The 21,793-nt window shown below is 49.7% G+C and overlaps 1 protein-coding gene across 1 annotated transcript in view; it reads right to left on the bottom strand.

Moving 5' to 3' along the window:
• The window catches only part of Lzts1 (leucine zipper tumor suppressor 1), a 50,803-nt gene extending 30,410 nt beyond the window's left edge, over positions 1–20,393 (bottom strand). Inside the window, exon 1 of the mRNA XM_015499530.2 lies at positions 19,914–20,393. The gene's annotated coding sequence lies outside the window, so the exon portion shown is untranslated. The remainder of the gene's footprint in view (positions 1–19,913) is intronic.
• Between the last annotated feature and the right edge of the window lie 1,400 nt (positions 20,394–21,793).

Here is a 21,793-nt window from a genome sequence, read left to right as displayed (position 1 = left end):
GATGATATGGAGCCAAAAGATTCTTGTCACCTAGTGATGTCATAATGATGTGTAATGTAACATTATTATTCGTAGTGATACTGATCCCAACAAACCTACTGTGCTGTCAGTCATATGAAAATTGAGCACATAGAGATAAATACACTTGAAACTTGGTAACAAACAAGTACTTTAGAGGTACAGGTATTTATCATACTTTTGACCATTGTTTTAGAGCATATTGATTCACTTATTAAAAACAAGTTTAGAATAAAATAGCATGCTGTTCTGCCAGCGGCAGCCACACACATCTTGTGTTTGTGTCTCTTGATGACAGCAAGAGGCCACACAGAGACACTGACCTGTGCCATTTAGGTTTGGGTAAGTTCACTCGATGATGTTTGCACCATGACAAAATCACTTCAAGACATGCTTTTCACCACATGTTCCCATCACTAAACAAGGCATATCTGTACTTCTTGGCTGTCCTGTGTATGGTAGGCAGTTTGACAGCATCCCTGGTCTCTACACACTAGAGGACAGCTGTACCTACTCTCCCAGCTCTCTCTCTCTGCCAATTGTGACATTTAAAAATGTCTCTAGACATTGCCAAATATTCTCTGGGGAGCAAAATCTTCCCTGATCAGAAACTGTTGATATATATACCTTGGGGAGTTTCTAAAGGTTAGATGATATGAGAGCATATGTAATGTGTTGCATAGCATCTAGCATACAGCAGGTGCTCAATAAATGTTGGTCCCGTTTGACATTTTAAGTAAGATATGGCTGTTTCCTTTCTATTATCACTGGCCATAGAAAATCTCTGGGGGTTGGGAGTGGATTGAAGTGTGACAATCCCTGGACAAGAGCTCTCAGGGAGGTATCTGAGCCCAGTGACCTGTCCAAGTGTTTTTGATGGTCTTAGGGGTGAAAAACAGGAGACAACTCGTGGACGCTTGGAAGTGCTTGGGTCTGTGTGATGGGAAAAAGGGGGTTGTAGCTTGCTAAGCTCTGATTTTTTAAATTCTCTCCAAATTCCCATATTGGAAATTAATCACCAATGTGACTGAGGCCTTTGGGAAGTGAGGCAGTCATGAAGATGGACTCCTCATGAATGGGATCAATATCCCTAGAAAAGACCCAGAGAGAGAAATTGTCCCTTCCACCATGTGGGAACCCTGCAAGAAGATATCCTCTATGAGCCAGAAACTGGGCCTCACCAGACAATGAACCTGCCAGCTCCTTGATCTTAGACTTCTCAGCCCTCAGAATTGAGAGAAAAAAGCCTTCTGCTGTCTGCAGTCTGTGCTGCTGTCTTTTTATAGCAGCCTGAACAGACTGAGGCATAGCTGGAGGCCCAGAGAGGGATGCGGTTTCGGCGCTCACATGGAGAGCCATTTCCAAGTAGACAGTGGTTTCTTCAATTTCCCCTCTCTGCCTGGTGTTCTAGGGGACATAAGGCCCATTAAGGATGAGGGCATGGCTCGTGCAGACTAGTAGTTCAAACTGGCATGACAGAGTGAGGAGAGGCTGCAGAGATGTTGGCGTGGCTGGGGCACAGAGGGGAAGGTCTGCAGGCTGCAACTCTAGGCCACAGAGGACAAACTGCCTGCCCAGCCCCGTCACTGCACATCGGGCCTGAGTAGCTGTGACATCCTGCCTGCCCAGGGTCTGGCTTCTCTAGTGGACAGCAGAGGCAGAGGAAAGAAAACAGAGAATCCTCTGGACATTCTTCCAGCCTAGGATCAATGGAAACTCAAGTCAATGGCTGACTTGCTGTTAGATAAAAACCAATTGAATACTCAGTCCCTGGGTATCAGCAGGGATTGGTTCCGTGAGTCCCCTTGGATTCTAAGACCTGCAGATACTCTATAAAAGTCCCTTCTATGAAAGTGGTATATTGGCTTATAACCTAGACACATCCTTCCTATATTTAAATTGTGCCCAATTTGATGGAAATGCCATGTAAATAGTGGCTATACTCTCTTGTTTGAGGAATAATGATGAGAAAAAAGTCTGTTCACTGTCAGTACAGACCCAATTAATTTTTTTCCCCTCAAAAACCATCTCCAATCTGTGATTGGCTGTGCCCATGAATGTGGAACCCGCAGATATGGAGGGCCAACTGTGTAGGGACTTTCAGGGTTGCCCAAGCCACAGAGGCCCCAACCCCTCTTGGAGTAGCAATGACAATGAACTCGAGATGTGGTGTCTTGGCCTTGCCCTGCTGGGCTTCAGCTGTCTGTGTGGTCTTGAATAAGTCATTCTCGGGTGGGGGGTGGGGGGTCCCTTTATCATCTGCCCATGGGTGGCAGTGTACCTTCTCCTTCCAGTACAGACACTTGGAGAGGCTCCTGTGGGATCAGGGACCAAACACACTTTGAGAAGGAAGCAAGGACAGTTGGTATAAGGACAGTTGGTGAGGCTGAACCTGGCCCACACCAGGTGCAGCCTCATGCCAAGGGGGTAAAGCCAGGAGGCATTTGAAAAGGCAGAGCTGCAGGGCGGACACAGATCAGGGCAGGCTGTCTCTGGGAGGCAGAGTGGGGCTGCCCTTTTGAAGATTCACGAGGTCATTGTGTGGCAGGAGCTGGGACCTGCAGCCCTGAGCTGAGAGAGAGGGTCCAACAGAGCAGCAGATGAGGGGGAAGGAATTTGTTTTGTTTAAACCATGAGATTAGTTGCAAGGGGTAGAAGGCATACACATTTCACTTTGTGTGTATGTGTGGTGCAGGGGATTGAACCCAGGGCCTCGCACAGGCTAGGCAAGTGTTCTACCACTGAGCCACACACCCAGTCTTTTTTTTTTTTTTTTTTTTTAACAGAGAATTGAGAAACAAAAGCCTGAAGTTCACCGCCTTATGTTGTGTATGGGGTGTATGGACCTGGCCCAGGTCCCTGGCCATATTCTGTGGTTCTCCTTCTTGTTGGCTCATATCCACGTCTGTTCTCCCCATCCCAAGGCCTGCATCATCAGGTGCTCAGTGTGTAATGACAGCCTCCAGAGGGCCTGCTGGCCTCTCCTGCCTCCAGCCATTCTGCATAAGGGTGTCCCAGTGCAGATTTCAGTACTCATCTGCCCCATGTCTCACTGCTCCGTGACATGTCTCATCAAGAACCATGCTACTATCTTGTTCTCTTAGAAAACCCTTCCATTAAGTTCGGCACAGTGGTGCATGCCTGTAATCCCAGTGAACTGGGAGGCTGAAACAGGAGGATCATAGGCTCAAACCCACCCTCAGCAACTTAAGGAGGCCCTGAGCAACTCAGCAAGACCCTGTTACATTATAAAGGGCTGGGAATGTGGCTCAGTGGGTAAGCAATCCTGGGTTCAATCCCTGGTACCAAAAAAGAAAAAAAAAAAAAAGACAACCTCCCCCCCCCAAAAATAAATAAATAAATAAAAGAAATCCATTAAGTCACGAATCAAAAAGTTGTTCCTGAAAGTTCTCTTCCCACTTATTTCCCTGGGGCAGACCTTGACCAAACCTCTTGAGCTCCTTTCTTTGAGCCCCTGAGCCCTGAGCCCCTTTCCTTTATCTCTGAAAAGGACATAAAGACCTCACATGGGGTGACCCCATAGGCATCAATGAGGATCAGTGACACAGTGAATGGAAAAGGACTTTACAAACTATAAAGGACAGTGTTGTATCCCAGTTCATTCACGACTCCAATCTCTGAGGCTCAGTCAGGACAGTTTTCTTTCTGTTCTCACACTGTTTCCTTCACATTTTCTCTTCTACTTATTGGCCACCGAATCCTGCCCTCACCAGCTCACCATCCCCCTGAGGCTGCGGCCCTCCTTCATCACCACACCCCAAAGTATTTGTCCTGCCCCTGACCGGCCTCAACTCTTTAGTGCACTGATAAGAGTCATTAAGCCCCCTATGTACCTGGCACTTACCCATTATCTTACTTAATCCTCACAATAAACTCAGTAAAGTCTGGACACCAGATCATTCTACAAAAGCAATTGTCATTTTATATACTAGCAATAAATAAATAGAGATTGTAAAGAACATACCATCTACAAAATGTGTATGCTTGGGAATGAGTACGAACTTACATAGGACATCTACACTGAAAACTGTGAATTATCATTGTCATACATAAGAAAATCCAAATGAATGCTGAGATATGTCAGGTTCATGGATCAAAAGACTTGATATTATAAACATTTTAATTTTTTCCATATTTTTATAGGGTCAATACAATCACAACAAAAATCCCAGCAACTTATATATTAAAAAGCACAGTATTTACACTATGTATATATGATAATATATTCCTATCAGGACATGAAAAAAAGTGCTTGTAAATCTCAAAAAAAAAAAATACACAGAAACCAAATTCAAAATGGGCAAAATATTTGAATAAGCATTCCATAAAATAGGATGTACAAATGGTTGAAAAGGTATTCAAAGGTGCTGACCATGATTAGTCATCAGGAAAATATAAATTAAGATCATAGTGAAATACTCTTAGCTAACCACGAGAATGGTCAAACAAACAGGCCTGATATACCAAGGGTTGGGGAGTTTAGAAAGCCAGTGAAACTCCGTCTGCTGCTGGCTGGAGTGCGGACACCTCAGCTGCACAGGAAAAACGCTGATGCAGTCTGTTCAAGCTGAACTTGTGCATGTAGCGTGACCCAGCAATTCCACTCCTACATGCCCTTGATGGAAATGGACATGTGTGTTTGCTAAAAGATGGACATGTGTGTTTGCATTGTGTGCAAGTGTCCCAACATGGGAAACCTAATGCCTTCTGGAAACCTAAATGCCTTCTGATGCTAGGATAAGTTACCTGGGCCATTGAATATTGTGGAACAGTGAGAACAAGGAACAACTGCTACACACCACGGCACGGACCTCTCAAAGCAGCACACAATGTTATTCCATTAAGAAGTTTAATTTTTAAAGGAGTTAAAAATTATGGTGCCAGAAAGGGGAGGGGAAGTGATGGGGAAGAAAGGAGAGGGACTTTTGGGTGCTGTTAAAGCTCCATCTCTTAGCATGGGTTCTATTTATACGAAAATTCTGAAGATTTGTCATCCATGATTTGTGCACATTTCTGTATGTACACAATACTTCAGTACTTTTTTTTTTTTTTTTTTTTTGATACTAGGGATTGAACCCAGGGTTGCTCTACCACTGAGCCACATCCACAGCCCATTTCACTTTTCATTTTAAGACAAGGTCTTGATAAGTTGCCGAGGATGGTCTGCAACTTGCGATCCTCCTGCCTCAGCCTCCTGAGACTCTGGGATCACAGTCATGCACCCCTGTGCCCAGCACATCTTAATTTTTTAAACCAATTTTAAATTCTCACAAGGGGATTCTTTGTTCCGATTTCCTAAGGAGGAAAGGAGGCTCTGGGAGGACAGGAAGCGCGTCGAGCATCACATGGAGTGAGAGTGGAGCCAGGATTCACATTATTCTCCTGATTTCTGTCTATAGACCTGTTCCCTCTTTCATGGGGCTCAGCTTCTCACTGGAGCTTGGAGCCCTTAAAGGCAGGGAGCATAATTTCTGTCTTTGCTGTTAGCACAGAGCTGGACACCACAGCTCAGCAGATGCTCAGCCGGAGTGCAAGGCCAGAAGCAAAACCTCAGACCTCGCCCACCTACCCTTCTTCTCTCCGTTGTACACACCTTTCCTTCGGGGCTACAAAGAAGGTTCATGAGTTTGCTTTGACTTTTTCCCGCTGGGCTGCAGCGGAGGAACCCTGGACTCTGATGTGCTGGGTAAGCCCCTAGCCCGCACCACACCCCAGCAGGCCGGCTCTTGATCTGCCTCTCTACCTGGAGCAGGCTGTGCCATCTTCAGGGCAGGGATGGCAGTGTGGTTTCAGTCCTGTTCCCAGAACGTGGTGCAGATGGGGAAGAATGAATGACACCCTGGTTCCTTCTCCCCTGAGGCTACCACCAAGGAGGATGGGGGTCCTCCACAAGGGTGGGGCGGATCCCAGCTGTGGTATCAACTCAGTGACTGCTCCGTCTCTTGCTGCTCCAGGGCTCTGGGGCCCGGCTCCTCCACCTCAATCCACAGCCTAGCAAGCTCCTTCCCAAAGCAAAGAGAAAGGGAAGCGGGCTGTGGGGGCTGGCTGCTCAGCTGAGCAGGGCTGCTTCCTTCCAGTCTTCTCCTCCTCCCCCGCGTCGCTGGGGGATTCTTACATCACCGCCTTCTAGAGAACCGGGACCTGGATATTGTCAGGATCCTTCTCTGAAAGGGCTGATGGGCAACCTCCCACAGCTCAGGAAAGGGGGTCACTGCTGTCTCCCTCCCCCATCAGCCCTGGCCAGAGGCCATGCCCCAGCTAGAGCAGCGGAGCAAGTCCCTCAGATGTCATTCGAGAGGCAGGACTTCGTCTGAGGCTGCTTTTCCCCAGGTTCTGTGCACGTGGCATGAACTCGGTGCAGGGCTGGGCACTGGTATTGCCCCATCTGACAGCTGTAGGAAGGGAGGCCTTGGGGTATTGTACATTGGGGATTAAATCCAGGGACACTTTGCCACTGAGCTACATCCCCAGTCTTTTTTTATTTTTTAATTTTGGTCTTGCCAATTTGCCCAGGCTGTTCTCAAACTTGTGATGCTCTTCCCTCAGCCACCAGAGCCCTGGGATTGGAGCATGAGCCACCATGCCTGGCATGGCCTTGGGCTTTACACCTAGCCGGTGGCAGGGCTTGCCTTGTGAAGCCTGTGCTTCCCGGTCAACAGCTCTGGGGCAGGTGTGTGCACAGGGGCATCAGGCACCTGGCTGTCCACTCAGTACAGAACCCAGCCTGGCGGGTGATCTGCTCTGCCCCCTCCCCTCTCCCCACATTCCTCCAGACTTCACCCTAAACCTGCCCCCCAGCCCTGCCCTCCCCTCCCCTCCCCCATCCACTCTGGAGGTTGTAATCTCCTGTAATCCGCTTCTCCCTTAATCTAGGACACTGCTGCCACCTCTCCAGGATTCCATTTCCTTGTCCATAAATTGGAGCTAAGAGAAGTCCTTCCTTCAGAGATTTTGGAAGTACTAAGTGAAATTTTATTAGTAAAAGAACTGGGATATAATTAAGATCTCAAATTATGGCTTTTTTTCTTTTAACATATGTGTCTTGGTAACTCAAGATTTAGTAGGATTGCTGGGACAAAGTCTTGATATATTTTTTTTTTTCCACAGGTTTACAGGGCCCTGGGCTTTATTTCTTGTCTTTTGTGATCTAAAGAACTGAGTACATTTCCATTGGAGAATATTTCCCTTTGGGGACTTTAAAGATTAGACTGAAAAAAAAAAAGATAATATCAAAAGCATTTTAGTATAAAAGAGTAGGATCAGTTGTTTGGAAGAATTGCTCTTAAATTTCCTCAAAATCACTGATCTATTCAACAGATGATAAACTCCCTGAGGACAGAGTGCTGGCTGTCTGATTCACTGTGGTGTCCCCAGGGCCCAGCATAGAGCACGCCCACACAGGAAGCGCTCACCTGGAGAGCAACTGGAAGCCTCCATATATATTGAGAAAGCACGCTCCTGCCATGGTGCCACACAGGGTTTGGGAGCTGGAGGGTTTTGGGTTGAAGCCGTGTCTTCTTTTCCTTCAGCTCTGTCCTAAATCCTGGCTGAGTGACCATGGCCTAGCCCCAGATGTGGATGAGATCAGGGGCATCCATCTTTCCCCAGGGACTTTTTGGATGCATCTATGCCAAACATCTTCTCAGGCTGCAGCATGCAAGGGGGTGGCCTCTAGGAAGAGGTCTCCATGATTCAGCTCAAATTCTGCCACTTTCTGGAGGAAGCCTCAACCTGGGCATCTGTGGGGTGTGCTTTTCACCTGAGTCCTGAGCTGGAAGTGGGGAGGAGGAGACCGTGGAGGGATCCAGAGTCTCATCTCACTTCTACAGTGAACCAGGAAGAGTGAGCAAGAACAAGCTCAGAGGCTGGCTTGCAGCAGGCCATACTGGGTCTTGACCAGGTCTGGAACACACCGGACAGACACCCTGTGGCCTTCTGACAACAGAACCCTGCAGTCACCACCGTTGGAAATGAGATTCTAGCTCTGGGACGCACTTGTCTATCACGCAGCGTAGAAATAGATTTGCCTGCAAAGACTGAGCTCCTGAAAGCCCTTCTCAGGTAGAAGGGGCTCAAGCAGACAGATGGTTGATCACTGTAGTGCCCCTGTCACTCTGTCTCTGTACACTCCTGTCCTGGCTGCCTGGGAAGCACAGGTCTGGACAAGGCCCAGGGACCTGCACTATAATTAAATCAGATCCACAATTGGCAGCTCCCAGAAGATCCTCACCTGCCTCTTGGTCCCTCATCCCTAAGCGGCTCTGGGGTCAGGCAATAGAACATGGTTTACAATTGCTGGCAAAAAAGGAAGGAAAAGGAGGGGAAGGAGAGAGGCTATGGGCTGGGTTGCCCTCTCTCCATGTCTCCTGTCTTGGAATGCACTTCTTTTGGTCCCTTTTAGGTGGAAACATCTTAGGCAGGGACCTCAGGGTAGCACCCTAATTTCTTGGCAGGCTTTCCCGAAGGCATTTTATGCCAAAGACAGTGAGGCCTAATTCCAGCCTGCCCTGTCCTCCAACCTGCCCTGTCCTTCTTTAACAAGTTTGCAGTCTCTTGTCAGCTTCTAAATCTCTGCAGCAAGGAAGGTCAGGTGGGAGTTTAATAGCCGTCCAGGACCACGCAGAGGGCAGCCCTTTGAACTGGAGCCTCAATCTCACACGTGGGAGGTTTGCACCACTGCATAATTTAAGGGGTGGAGCTGAGAATGCCTGGGGGACACGCGGGCTTCCTTTGTTTCTGGGCAGCTCTTGAAGACCTCTTAAGTCACTTTTAATCCTAGAATTGGGTGGCTGTGCAACTGCGCTGGCACAGGTATGGCAGCAACCCCTCCCCTAACGTTCCCACCAGCCACGTGAGCCCCCTGTGGGCAGACACTGCCGTCTCCCCAGCATGTCAGAGCAGTGCAGATGCTGCACTTAAAAGAGGCAGTTCTAACTCAGATCATCAGATTGGATACCTATTAGCTGTGTTCCTCAACTCTCTGGGCCACACCATTAGCAGGGAAATGTTCTTCATACTGGAAATCCACTGGTGTGGGGAGGTAAAGAGAAGGAAGCCAATTTGGAGCCCTCCTGTAAGGTGCAGGAAACATCTGCCTGCCACTCCCTGTGGGAAAACATGTGTCCTCAACAGAAGCAACTTCTCCTTGGCCCACCCTGGCTGCTCCTCGTACCATTTTGTTCAGTGCCATTTAAGCATAAGTGTGTCTCCCATTTCCCAGTGCAGAATCAGACTCCTTAACATGGCTTTTGCATTTTCCTATGTGAGACCCAGTCAGACCTGGGCCCTCTCACATCTGTGCAACAGAGACCTTTAGAAGGAACCGAGAGGTTTCATTTTATTTGTTTTTCTTTCTCCCCCTTTTCTGTTCTTAGGTGCTACATAATCCCGAAAATGACTCAGCTGGGAAAGACCTTGACTATGAAGGAGGAGGCAGGAAGAAGGAAGAAAGGGGAGAGGAGTAACCTCCCCTCTGTTCAGTGGTTCAACCTGGGGAGGACTCTGCATCTCCTGAAGTCTGTTCAGCAGCAGCCAGGTCATCCCTGAGGGTGAAGGGAAGCCCAGCTGGCTAGGACAGCCTTACCCTGTCCCTCTCTCCTCCCCTCCTGCATGCACATTTGGCACAAGCCAATCTGAGCAAGAGATCTCCTTTCAGTGCTGGGCCCCCACCTTGGCACATTCGATGATGTAACACTCATCTGCCTACGTAATTTCATGGGCTTTTAGCCTATTTTGATTTAGTCAGGTTGACATCATACATGCATGATGTCAATTTAACGAATTTGCAGATCCAGACAGGCAAAGGTGGAAGTGATTCCCTTCCATGCTGTTTTCAATTAAAACAGTCTCCCTTTGCCAGAGTACACAGATGACAAGGTGGTAGGCACTGGTGGCACTGCCTGACCCAATTTGTCCCTTCCTGGCTCCAAGGGTATACAATCTCCTGCTCAGGCCAGGCAGCCTCGGGTCCAGTCTCCTCCCTTTGGAACTGGTGGGAAGGCTGTATGGGGGTGGGTGCCGACATAAATTGAGCTACTACCATGTTTCATGTGATTTTGCTTTATATTGGCTCATGAGATTTCCATAAAAGTTCTATATAAGACACAACACATGTTAGAGATGAGAAAACAGGCTCACAGAGGCAAGTAACTTGCCCAATACCACACTTTCAACAGGTAGGAGAGCAGGATCTGAATGCTGGTCTATCCGATTCCCAACACCATGTTTTTTCCACTCTCTAGTCTCAAATTCCTCCACAGGCTGGACACACATGAGCAGCCCTATGCCTCACCTTTTGGGCTCACCTGGTCTCTCCCCGTGGGCAGCAGGTGCTCTCTGGAGGAGGACAGACAGCTCCTGGAGGCTAAGGGAGCCTGGCACAGGCTGAGGTGAGTCCTGAGTCACCATCTGTCCTCACAGACTGTCACAACCATAGTCCTTTCCTCGGCTGCACGGTGTTTAGCAGACAAGAAGGAAACTCTAGGGCAGGTACCAGGTTGAAGAGCCTTCCAGAGGAAGGCAGGCAGGCAATGCTGTTCTGGCCCCTTGCACTTCTGACGTGGAGGGATGTCCCGCCTGTCCTGGCTTGTCACCAATCCCAGATGGGCACCTGCCTCCTGTCTGGAATCTCCCTGGGTGGTGTGGCTGCTCCAGGTGGTAAGCGCTGCCGATTGGCACCCCACAACTCTCCCATTCTGTTTGGGTTTGCGTTAAGCTGTGCACATATGAGACAGAGGCTGGAAACTTTTTTCATTTTTAAAAGTACCAACTGGTAGCAACTGCGTCTGGCATAGGAAGCCTTTGCTGTCACCTTCTCTGGGAGCATCTCGAAATACTCAGAAGGGCAGAAAAGGCAGAGGAACAGGAGAAAAGAAGTCGTCTAAAGCACCCACAGAAACAAGAAGGAAGAGAGGAGAGGAAAACAGAGCTGGGTGTGGGCTGTCACTGATGTGGGTGGGGAAGAAAATCCACCAGGCTGGAGACATCCCCTTATGGACGTGTGTCCCCAGGGCAAACCTGCCTTCCACTCACAAACTGAGGGTGCGATGAACTCCACCGGTTCTCCAGTCTCAGCACACAATAGCAGTGGGTTAGTGAGTCTGCAAGGGGAAATGCTAGCCCTGGCTCTGTCACTAAGCAGCTGTGGGACCCTGAGCAAGTCGCTCTGCACTTCTCTGTTAAAACAAAACAACAACAACAAAAAACGGGGTATGGGAGGCAGACCTCTACCATTTCTTACAGATCCGAGGCAGGGAAGCATTGCCCATGTACCCTGTTATATAAATACGTCCTGGACCCAGAACCTTGACTTTGGACTATGAACTCTCCCCCTCTTGAAGCCTCAGCTACCTGAAATATTTCCGGGTGACAGAGTATCTCTGAGAGCAGGTGCCATCAACTAGGAGGTAAGGGAAGGAGAAACAGGCATTCTAATAAGCAAGGCTATTTCTAGAAAGAAGCCTCTCTACCTTCAGAATCTATTCTATACTCCTTGGCTAGATTCACTTCCTCCAACCAAGGTCTGCCTCTTGCTCTCTGCCACTCCTCTGCCTCCCAAATAGCATTTGTGCTCCTCAGCAGAGAGCACGAGGCCCTGCTCCACCCAATCCAACCGGCCTTCTAGTCTCCTACCACTGGCTGTCCTCCACCTTACCATCCCCCTCTCATCCCTGCAAAAAACCACACCATCTCTAGCCCTTTGGGGACAGGGTCTCACTAAGTTGCTTAGGGCCTCTCTAAATTTCTGAGGCTGGCTGGCTTTGAACTCACGATCCTCCTGCCTCAGCTTTCCAAGCTGCTGGGATGACAGGTGTGTGCCACCATACCTGACCCATGATGATTTTTTTAAACAATGTATTTGTCTCATCCCCAATACCAGAGCAATGATGGCAGCAGATCTGTGGTTGCACCTCCCAGGATTCAGCCCATAGTCTGACATGAACCTAGCATTCTATAAGAGTGGAACAAAAATAGAACTGGGCTCCTAGGGTTCACAGCGAGACTTCTCAGAGAAAAGGCAACAACCTGGGAAAACATATATATATATATATATATATATATATATATATTTTGTGTGTGTGTGGGTGGGGAGGGACGTGGACAGGGTGATGGGGATAGAAGGACACTGAAGGATTCTCCCAACCCTGAAGTGTGTGTTCATATGCAGAGTACTCATTTCTTCAATGCAGACTCTAGTTTCCTGATGAATCTTAGATCCCTGGACTGTAGCACCTATATAGAAGTTTCCTAAGTTAACAGCTATCTGGAGCCACTGTTAGAGAGCCCAGGGAAGCTGAAGCCCTGCGCTGCTACACTGCAAGATTAGAAAATTGAGTTTCAGGAAAAGCCACACTTCTCGCCCGCACCTGCCCCACCAGCCACCCGCTGGCTGCACAGCCCAGCTTTTGAGCAGGGCAGCTGCAGCGGGACTGGGGGAGGAGCCCAAGGCAGCTGGGGACTCCTTCCTGGGCCTCCTTCTGTGGCCAGCTCACTTTACCCTGCAGGTGGAGCTGGGGGTGGCTCCTCTGGGCTCCTCTTGTTTCCCCCACCTGCCTGCAGTGCGGTTTCCCCACTGGCGCCACGGAGTCCTTGGGGCTGGGGGAATTTGATCAGCAGGGCCCGGTGTGGTGGGGGGGTTGTCTCCTGGAGATGTGAACACAGCCCAATCCTCCCTTCCTCCTCCCCTTGTACTTCTGAGATGTCCTTCCAGCCAGGAGCAGGGGGAGCAGAGCTGGAATGTCTGAAGGTTGCAGTAAATCAGGAGAGCTGTCTGGAGTGCTCAACTTGTCCTCTGAAATGTGCTGCTCATGACCTCCCAGTCAGGCTCCAGGGCAGGACAGACCCAGCTCAGGCATCCTGCAGAAACTAGGGATGAGGCTGCCTCTTGGGGGGGGGGGGGATTTGCAGGTCAAGAGCAGCCTGGGGGCTCATGGTCCCTGCCCCTCGGCAGTCTCAGCATGGTGTGTCCCTCTGCCTTCCTAGTGGTGTGGGGGCTTCTGTTCTCAGGGTTTCCCCATCATTTCCCTCTAGGAGAGGGTAAAAGGATCCTGGATTGAGTGTATCCTAATTCCCAAGCCTTGTTGGGTTGGGGATGGGTTCCCCTTCCTTTCCCAGTGACCAATCAACTCTTATCAGTGATTTAGAGAACTTCCTGTCGAGGTCACTCTGCCCTGTCTGATGCTGTCCCTGCTGCCTAATGCCGTCCCTGCTTTTTTCCACTTCCCGTCAGCCCCAGTGCAATGCATGGGCATCAGAAGCGCCATCACGAGGTGCCGTGCATTAGTTGGAGATCACTGGGAGCAATTTACACCAGGACAGAGCTCTCTAAGTTCCTGCTCTGCTAGCCTGTTTCCTGCAGAACCCTTACCCTGGCTGGAGCTTCCTCACTGAGATGGTAGACCAATCCTTGCAAGTCCCTTCATTATTCTTTCTTCTCCTGCCTGCCTGAGTTTCCAAGTTCTATGTCCCTTGGGCATAGAAAATCCAAAATGGCTGAGTAAGAAGAGCTTTCACAGGCCTTACCACCATCGGTCTCAGCCATGTGGTGCTGAGCCAGGACGGTATCCAGGGCCTGCTGCTGCACATTGGAGGCAGGACACACTTTCTCTTTCAAGGGGCTTATCATCTCAGCCAGGAGGGACGAGAGATATGAAAAGCTAAATTCCTACACTTGGGAACAAGTGCTCAGTAGGATTGACAAGTACATACTGTAGAATTCAAGGAACAAGGAACAGAGCACTCATGGAGGGCGGGAGCCTTCTCTCCCCCTGGCTCTCTTTTCCTCCTTCCAGACGGGCCTTGTGCAGCCCTCAGACGTGAGTGGGCCCCTGCATCACCTCCCACTCCCCTATCACAGCCCCACCATCGAGTGTCACCGGCGTCACCAGGGAAAGGTGCCTGCAAACCCTAAGCTTTGTTTCCCTGCCCCCCTACTCTCTCTTCCCTCCTTCCCTCTCCCCTCTCCTTGCATGTCTATACTCAATTCTCTCTCTTTACAGCAGGAATATAATGTTCGGCGGCTTTACACCCACTCTCTGAATGCTGCCAGCGAATAATGACTAAGGTGGTGGGTGGAAGTACAGCAAGTTGAGACCAATTTAGCAGTCCAGGGTGCCAGGAGGAGGGTGAGTTAGCAGCAAATGGCTTTGCAAAGGCAAGGGGAGCGAAGGTGCCCCCAAAGCCAGCAGACCATCGAGCCAAGTGCAGGGCTCGGCCCCGAGTGCAACAGGCAGGGATTGCCACAGCCACCGGCGAATCTCCATAGTGCAAAGCATGCACAGGACAGGGCAAGGTTTGAGATCAAAGCTCACCACAACCCCCAATCTCAGCTCCACTTTGGACATCTCTTGAGGGGCTGCTTTAATATATGCCCCTCGAGCTGTGAGTCTCACCTAGACTGGTTCCCCCTCTCTAGATGCTGCCTGGCTTGGGAGGATCTGCAGCTCTGAAGGGCTCGTGGCCATCCTAGACTGCCTGGGCATGGATGAGATGGAGGTTCTGTGATATGGGGGAGGGGGCTGCCTGAGCACACCTCCCATCATGCTATAGGGAGGCCAGTCCAGCTAGACAGATGTGGGGCCCTTCCTGGTCCTAAGAACTTAGGGTCTCTCTCTCTGAGGATGGGTGTTCTACCACGCACTTGTGAGTGTGTGAATGGGTACCAGAGGAGGGCACAGCTCAGGGGGAGGGGCGATAGCTGTGGATGAATGAATTGTGAGGTGCCGCACGTGCTCAGGCAGACTTCCTGGAGGAAGTTCTCTTCTCCCACAGGGATAAATTGACATAAAGGCAGATCTATTCGTGATCAGAGGGCTGCTCTTTGCCGCCTTTGTCCCACTGGACACAACCTACATTACATCTGTTCAGACACTAATTTGCCCATCACTTAGTAAGAAAAATGACCCCTTTCTCTGGATGGATTAGTACAACCAGCTCTGGTTGTTAGCTGACACACACAGACCCTGCTTGTACCGACTCTTTCTTCTGCTTTCCCTGGGCCAGCCCCTGCACCCTCCTTCCCACGACACTCACTCAGTCCTTTCCTCCACTGGGGGCAGCCTATGTCCCAATCACTCCCCTAGAGATCTGGTTTCCACAAAGTGCTTAAGTTCCCAGCGAAGAGACTGCTACCCTGTTTTAGTGTGGAACTTAGTTGCTATGGTCAAGAAATTGACTATGGAATAAAGCATACCAATGAAATATCACTAATTCAGATTCTGGGGCAATAAAATGTGCTCTCATTTCAATGTAAAGTGGACCCAAAAAACCTTACAAATTGATTAGCTATGAAGAAAAAACAAAACTGGGAATGGTGGCATACACCTGAGGCAGGAAGACTGCAAGTTCAAAGCCAGCCTCAGTAACTTGGTGAGACCCTGTCTTGAAATAAAAAGGGCTGGGGATGTGGCTCAGTGGTAAAGCACCCTGGATTCCATCTCTAGTATCCCCCCAAATAAAATAAAATATGCTAAATTTCATTCTTTAAAGCAAACCCCAAGGAGACATTCTATTGTCCTAGTTTATTATTTTTTTGGTTTTTTTTGAGCTTTTATTACACACGCACATACAAAGTGCTTAGGGAGAAGAGAGGAATAGAAAAAGTGAGAAAAAATTTTGAAGATGTACATGCTAAATTATAATAATTATGAAAGTAACTGAGTTTTTATCAATTTGATTTTTTTCTTAGGCATATTAATACTTTTCAGTGAACCTAAATCTAATTAGACTGGGGGTAGAGCCCGGTGATAGAGCACATGCTTAACATGTGTTGGCCCTGGATTTGATCCCCAGCACCCGCCCTGCATAATCCGTAGGGTCCAGTTATAGCATGACTGGGAGGCGGAATAATGGGTTCAAATCTCAAAACTCTTCGGAAAAATCTTAAAAGACCTCCTACACCTCTAAAAGTTTTGCTCAATTTCTTTGTCTGCCAAATGATAAAGGAAATCTTCCAGGGTTGATGGGAAATATTAATAATAACAATGTGTTCCCTTTTAAAGTCTGAAGTCCTGTGCAAGTAAAAACAGGATTAAAATCATTATTACCGGAAGCTTAGGGATGGCTGAGGGCAAGGTTCAGACCCAGTGTGATGTGGGAGGCACAGAATAGAAACTGTAGCGAGAAAAGGCTGCTTCACCCTGCAGCCTGGCAACTGAGTCCAGCTCTGCTTGATGTCAGCCAGAGGGTTTGAATGAGTTCCCTAAACCCTTGGAGGAGGAGCTCTGTATACTGGAGGTGGTCCATCTGCACACTGATTGGAGGCAGAGGTGACAGGTGAGTTACCTCCGCTTTTCATTCACCATGTTGTTTTGGAGGGGGAGACAGGCTCCTGCTAGGGTTCCCCTGGGAAGAGAAAGCCCCAGCTCCTCAGTTCTCAGCTAGCGTCTTGGAGGGCTGACTTTGGGGACTGCTCCAACTACTCTATACCTTCCTAGATTCAATTTCAAGGTTCAGTTCATGACCATGACCTCCCTCATATCTCTAGTTCACCTCCTTCCAGCGGGACAGCTGCTGCATTCAAAGTTGGTACAAACCCATTTCCAATTTACTTGTTACTGATTCATGTGAGCTGGTTTCTCTTTCCAATTATTTTTTTAGCCTTTAAAAATAAAAATCACCCATCTCCCTGGCATCTCACATAGATAAGACCTTGACTAAATAGTGAAATGCAGAGTTTTCCAAACTTGAATAGTGATCTTTGAAAGAAAATTTAGACTCATCATGAACCCCGGATAACACACATTGCCAACTTGATTTGAGAAATACCGAGGTGATGCAAAGGGCACAGGAAGAGAGCCACCTAATGGTGTGGCCTTGGAGAAACCATGGCCAGATTATCTACCCAAACATGGTAACAAGTCATACTTCCCAGTCCAGTGTCAAGAGTGTCCTAACTGCAGGAGCACAAAGATCAATTCAAACGCAATCTAAAATGTGAGAGCTAAGATGTAAGCTACCTAAAGATTCCCCAGGCTGGATAGCTCTTTGCTGGCAAAATCCCAGAACCCCTTCATTATTGCCCTGGAACCATCTGCCCCAGAGGATTGAAGTGTACAAAGCCCTGGCTCTAAATCCCATTTAGCATCTCCCCCCTTCTGTACTTCTACATTTCTGGACCTGGAGATGGAGTGGGTGAGGACTGGGGTTCTCTTAGGCTCCAGAAGTGTTGGAGGCAGTGCCTGGGAGCAGCTTACCCAGGCAGAGGCCCTATAACAGAGGAAGGGAAGTGAGAAGTCACACCAGCAAAGTGTGCCTGTGCAGAAACCCACCACTGGATGTCACAGTGCTCCCTGCCAAGGGAACTCCTCATCATAACCCAGCGGTGTATTCTGAACTGGGAATTCAAGAGAGAAGACCTCTGCTTCTGGGAACTTTGCAGTTCTTGGGGAGTCAGTGAATCAATACCCTGACACCACGGGATGGAGGAAAGAACTCAGAGGAAGGCCCTTGACCAGACTAGCTAGGGGGAGAAGGGGTGAGAATATTCTGCACAGAAGGAACATGTGTTTCTCTGCTTAATGGCAGCAGGAGAATGTGGAAGGAGCCAGGGTCTGGAGTCTTATGGACCTGAATTCAAATCCCTGTTCCTGTAGCCTCTAACCTAGCTAAGTTATTTCAATCTCCTCTGATAATCACACATGTCTGGCAGGGCTGCAGTGAGACTTAAAGGAGATAATGACTAAAAAGTACTGGGTACACAGAGTATTTAGTGAATGGCATTAAATCTCATTACAATATTGTCCATCTCACCAGTCCATAAGCTGCTTGACTGCAGGCTCTTCATCATTACTGTATTCAACTCTGCAGCCTTGCTGGAGTGCCCATGCTTTGGGAGAGTGTGAGGACAAGATTTGCCATTTGGTGTTGAGAAGCCAGAGGTCTGCATGCATGGGTGAAGAGGTAGACGGCACTGGCGCTCCCCAGCACACCCACTCAGATGCCTTTCTAATGCTAGCCCTTGCCACCATTTACTGAAACCCATGCAGACGGATGGGGCTTCTTACAGACATCCAAGTGCATGAGCTGAATTGGCAAAGCAGGTTAAATTGTTAAAGTGCACAGTGGCAGCAATAACTATTAAATAACAACCATCTTGAGCAATAGTGAATGTCCCACCCTCCCTCTCGCTTGCTTACAGACACACTCTCATCCTGGAAAGACACCTTTCCTTCCTCTTTCCACTGTTTTCTCCTGATTTCCATCAAGGTGAGTGTCTCACACTTAAATTTACCCAGCTGGGGGCTCCTTTTTGGACTCCCATTAGCCTAGACTTTGTTCCCAGTAGCTGTGGGGCCTCAGGGGGCACCCCTCCCTTCTGGTGCCTTGGTTTCTCCACTGGCAGACACAGAGAGTAAACCATGTCTCATGCCAACCTGGTAGTTACATTGTGAGGATAAAGGAGATAACAAATGAGATAATATCTATGATGCACAGAAAGTCCCTCAGAAGAAAGGCACTGGATAAATGCAAGATGTAGAGCCACACCTGATTAGTGTGTATGCTCTGCCCACAGCTCCTGCCCACAGACTCTTCTCCAGCCTTGAACACAACCACCCTTCTTGTCTGTAAAGGCTAGCTGTACATACCCATATGCACACACCCTTCAAACACTTCCATTTTCCCTGAGTGCCTGTAGAAAATTATTTTTGAACTTGGAGGAAGCTCCAGTTACAAATCCTCTCTTGCCCCTAACCGCAGCCTCCTCTCCAGGGTCTTGGTGTAGGCAGCTGATCTCCTCGTGGCTGGGCTCCAGGGCTCCCAGGATCACTAGTAGGCTGCACTTCCAGCAGAGTGGGGGACCCTTCTCTGGAGCAGCAAAGCTTTGTCCAGAACTCAGTGCCTGCTCACCAGCTTGCCAGCACTCAATGACCAGAGCAGGGGGGCTGACAGTAGACTGCTTAGGTGCTGGGGATCCATCAGCATCCCTTGTTTTAGGAAGCTGAGATTCGGAAGCCAACAGTCTGCAGCACTTTCCCAGGCATGACACCCGTGGGCGGGTGAGCAGAACACTCATATGCTCCGCAATTCAATCCTTTCCACTTGGAGCAGAAAAGAAACGTCACCTGGCCCTTGATGTTTCCGTGCCTGTTGCTGCCTGGTTGTGGGCTCAGCAGGCTGCTGACAAGAGGAGTTAAGCCTATAGTAGGGTGGGCTGGGGAAGGAGTGGGGGCCTGACTGCCTGCGGTGGGGGAAAAGATTGCACATGGTGTGTGACTGTGTGTCAGATACTGCCTGCATTGCACGTCCAGGACTGACCCTGGTGATCTGTAGTTCTAGAAGGCCGCTTAGACACCAGGTTCACCCACCTTTCTTTCTACCCACTTCACCTCCCGTGATTTACTCCTTCAGGGAAACATTCCAAGCGTCTAATTTCATCCGTGTCCTCTCCCCACCCGTGCGACCACGGCCCATCTCCGAAGTTCCAGGCGGCGAAGTTCAGCGACTGGTCCTTAACTGTCGGACCCTCTTTGGGGCCTCAGCCCCTGTGTCCTCACTTCCTCGCCTCGCCTCTGACACTAGTGTCACCTAACACTTATGTCTCCAAGATCAGATTCGGGGCTGGGAGTAGGTAATCCCTGTCTGCCAGAGACCAGACAAAGACAGAAGGACTGACGGACGCACCATCATTTCCTTGGGACTAGCGCCAGATCAGCAGCACCCACGGTGGCAGAGGGGGAAGACCCTGACAGCTACATGCGGAGACAAAGACACCTAGACAGACACTGACACAGACAGACAAAGACCGACGGACGCCAGGACGCACGCACGGACTGGCACGCCGCGCGGGGAGCTCAGTTTCCCCTGCAGCTGGGCGCCTGCCGCGGCCGCAGACACTCCACGGGAGCCGGCACGATCCTTGGTCCACCGCACCTTACCTGCGCCCTGAGCCTCGGGGCTGGTTTAGGATGTTCTTCTTTTTCTTTTTTTTTCCGGCGTCTTTTGCGATGTGCTCCAGTCCCCCTTCCTCCAGAGCTGGGGTGCCGGGTAGGTCCCTGCGGCGCGGGCAGCAGCTCGCGGCTCCCGATCGCTGGACAAGGCGAGCAGAGAAACTTTCGGCCTCCCAGCCGGTCCGCAGCCACCGCAGCAGCCCGCTCTCTGTTCGCCAGCCTCTGCGCGGGGTCCGGAGCCGCGGGCGGGGCGGGGCGCGGCGGGGCGGGGCCAGCGCCGGCGCCGCTGATTGGCCGGGCGCTGCGGGCAGCCGAGTCCTCCCTGCGCGCGGCCTTTGTTCCCCGCTGACAGCTGGGGCCGCTCCGACCCCCGGGCTACTACGTGCTCACGGCCAGCGCCGGACGCGCTTCCCGGCCTCCGCGCTCTTACTCCACCAGACCGCACCCCGCGGCACTGCTCGCTCTGTCTTTCTCGCCGCTCCCTTTCTCCCACTTTTCCTATCCTGATCTAACCCCGCCTTCCTCCGTTCATTCCCAGCACACTCCTTTATGCATCCCCTCTCCTGCTCCCTCTCAGCATTCTCCTCTTCTTTAACACTCCTTCCTCTGACAGCTTCCTTTTCCCAGTATTATCTCCCCACCTCCCGACCCCAGCAGAAAGCCGGGTTTCTGGGTTCCAAGACCCGCCGGACTAGCAGCCGAGTGCAGGGCATTGCTTCCCCACGCCGGAATTTCAGACTGGAGCCCAGAGCGCCGGCGCTCGCACTCACAAACGTTTCCAGTCACACTTTTTTACCTGGGTCACAGGGATAGCTTCAGGTGAAGGCAAAGGAAGCCCTCTTCGTTTGCAACTATTAATTGCACCCCAGTCCCTTCGGACGCCCTCATTTTCTCATCCACCCTCACTTTCAACTTCTAACAGTTGAGCAGGGAGGGCAATCAAGCTCACAAGCTTTGGCCGGACAAAGGGTCACTTGAAGGGGGACTGTGGAGGGGTGTCAGGTGCTGCCTGAGGGTTCACTGAAGCTAATCCGTGAAAAACAGGCGTGGCAGAAGGCACAGCTCAGTGCAGTGGGTGTCAGTCCTAGCCTGAAAGAGGCAAATGTGGAGGTAGGGGGGATGGGAAAGAAGTGGTCAGACAGAGGTGCTGACCTCTGATTACACATAGAATGGGGAAAGACAGCCTAAAGGGGAAAAAACCGTTGTCTTTTTTGTTGTTGTTGTCGTTTTTTTTTTTCCTGCCACTCCCTTGCTCAAAACCCAGCAGGAAAGCCTCCCTGCCTCCTAGGCTTGACCCTTAAGACTCCAATTCTAGGTTTCCACTATTGCAGAAGAGGGTTTAAGAACTCAGATCTTGGTACTTGTCATTTGAGCCAGCACCTTCAATCCCCTAGGGTAACAATTCCCAGAATGTAAACTTGAGGGCAGAGATTTATTTGTTCTATTATGTTGTGAGAAGTTTTGTTCACAGAGGTATCCCTAACACCTGAGACTTGCCAGGCACATAGTAGGCTATCAATAAATTCTTTGAAACGACCAATTTGTAGATTATAGTTTTTCTGGGAGGATTAAATGAGAATCCCTGGCTTGTGGTAAGAACATACGTGCATGGTAGCAATTACACATAACACTACAACGTCTATGTGTCGACCACAAAGTCTACCTGGCAGCCTCCTCTCCTTTACCCACCAGTGCATGCACCTGTCTCTTAATCTGAAAAAGTTTTCTCCCACTCCTCTCTCTCTCTCAAAGTCCAGTGCTTAAAATGCAATATTTACTCACACTTTCTCTGATAATCCCAGGCAGAACGATTCCTCGTTTCTTTAAAGTTTCATGTTTCTTTGGGTCCCATTTATTGACATATCATG

The sequence above is a fragment of the Marmota marmota genome, unplaced genomic scaffold (assembly GCF_001458135.2).
Source record: "Marmota marmota marmota unplaced genomic scaffold, marMar, whole genome shotgun sequence".
In the NCBI taxonomy this organism is placed as follows: Eukaryota; Metazoa; Chordata; class Mammalia; order Rodentia; family Sciuridae; genus Marmota; species Marmota marmota.
This window is presented reverse-complemented; position numbering and strand designations above follow the sequence as displayed.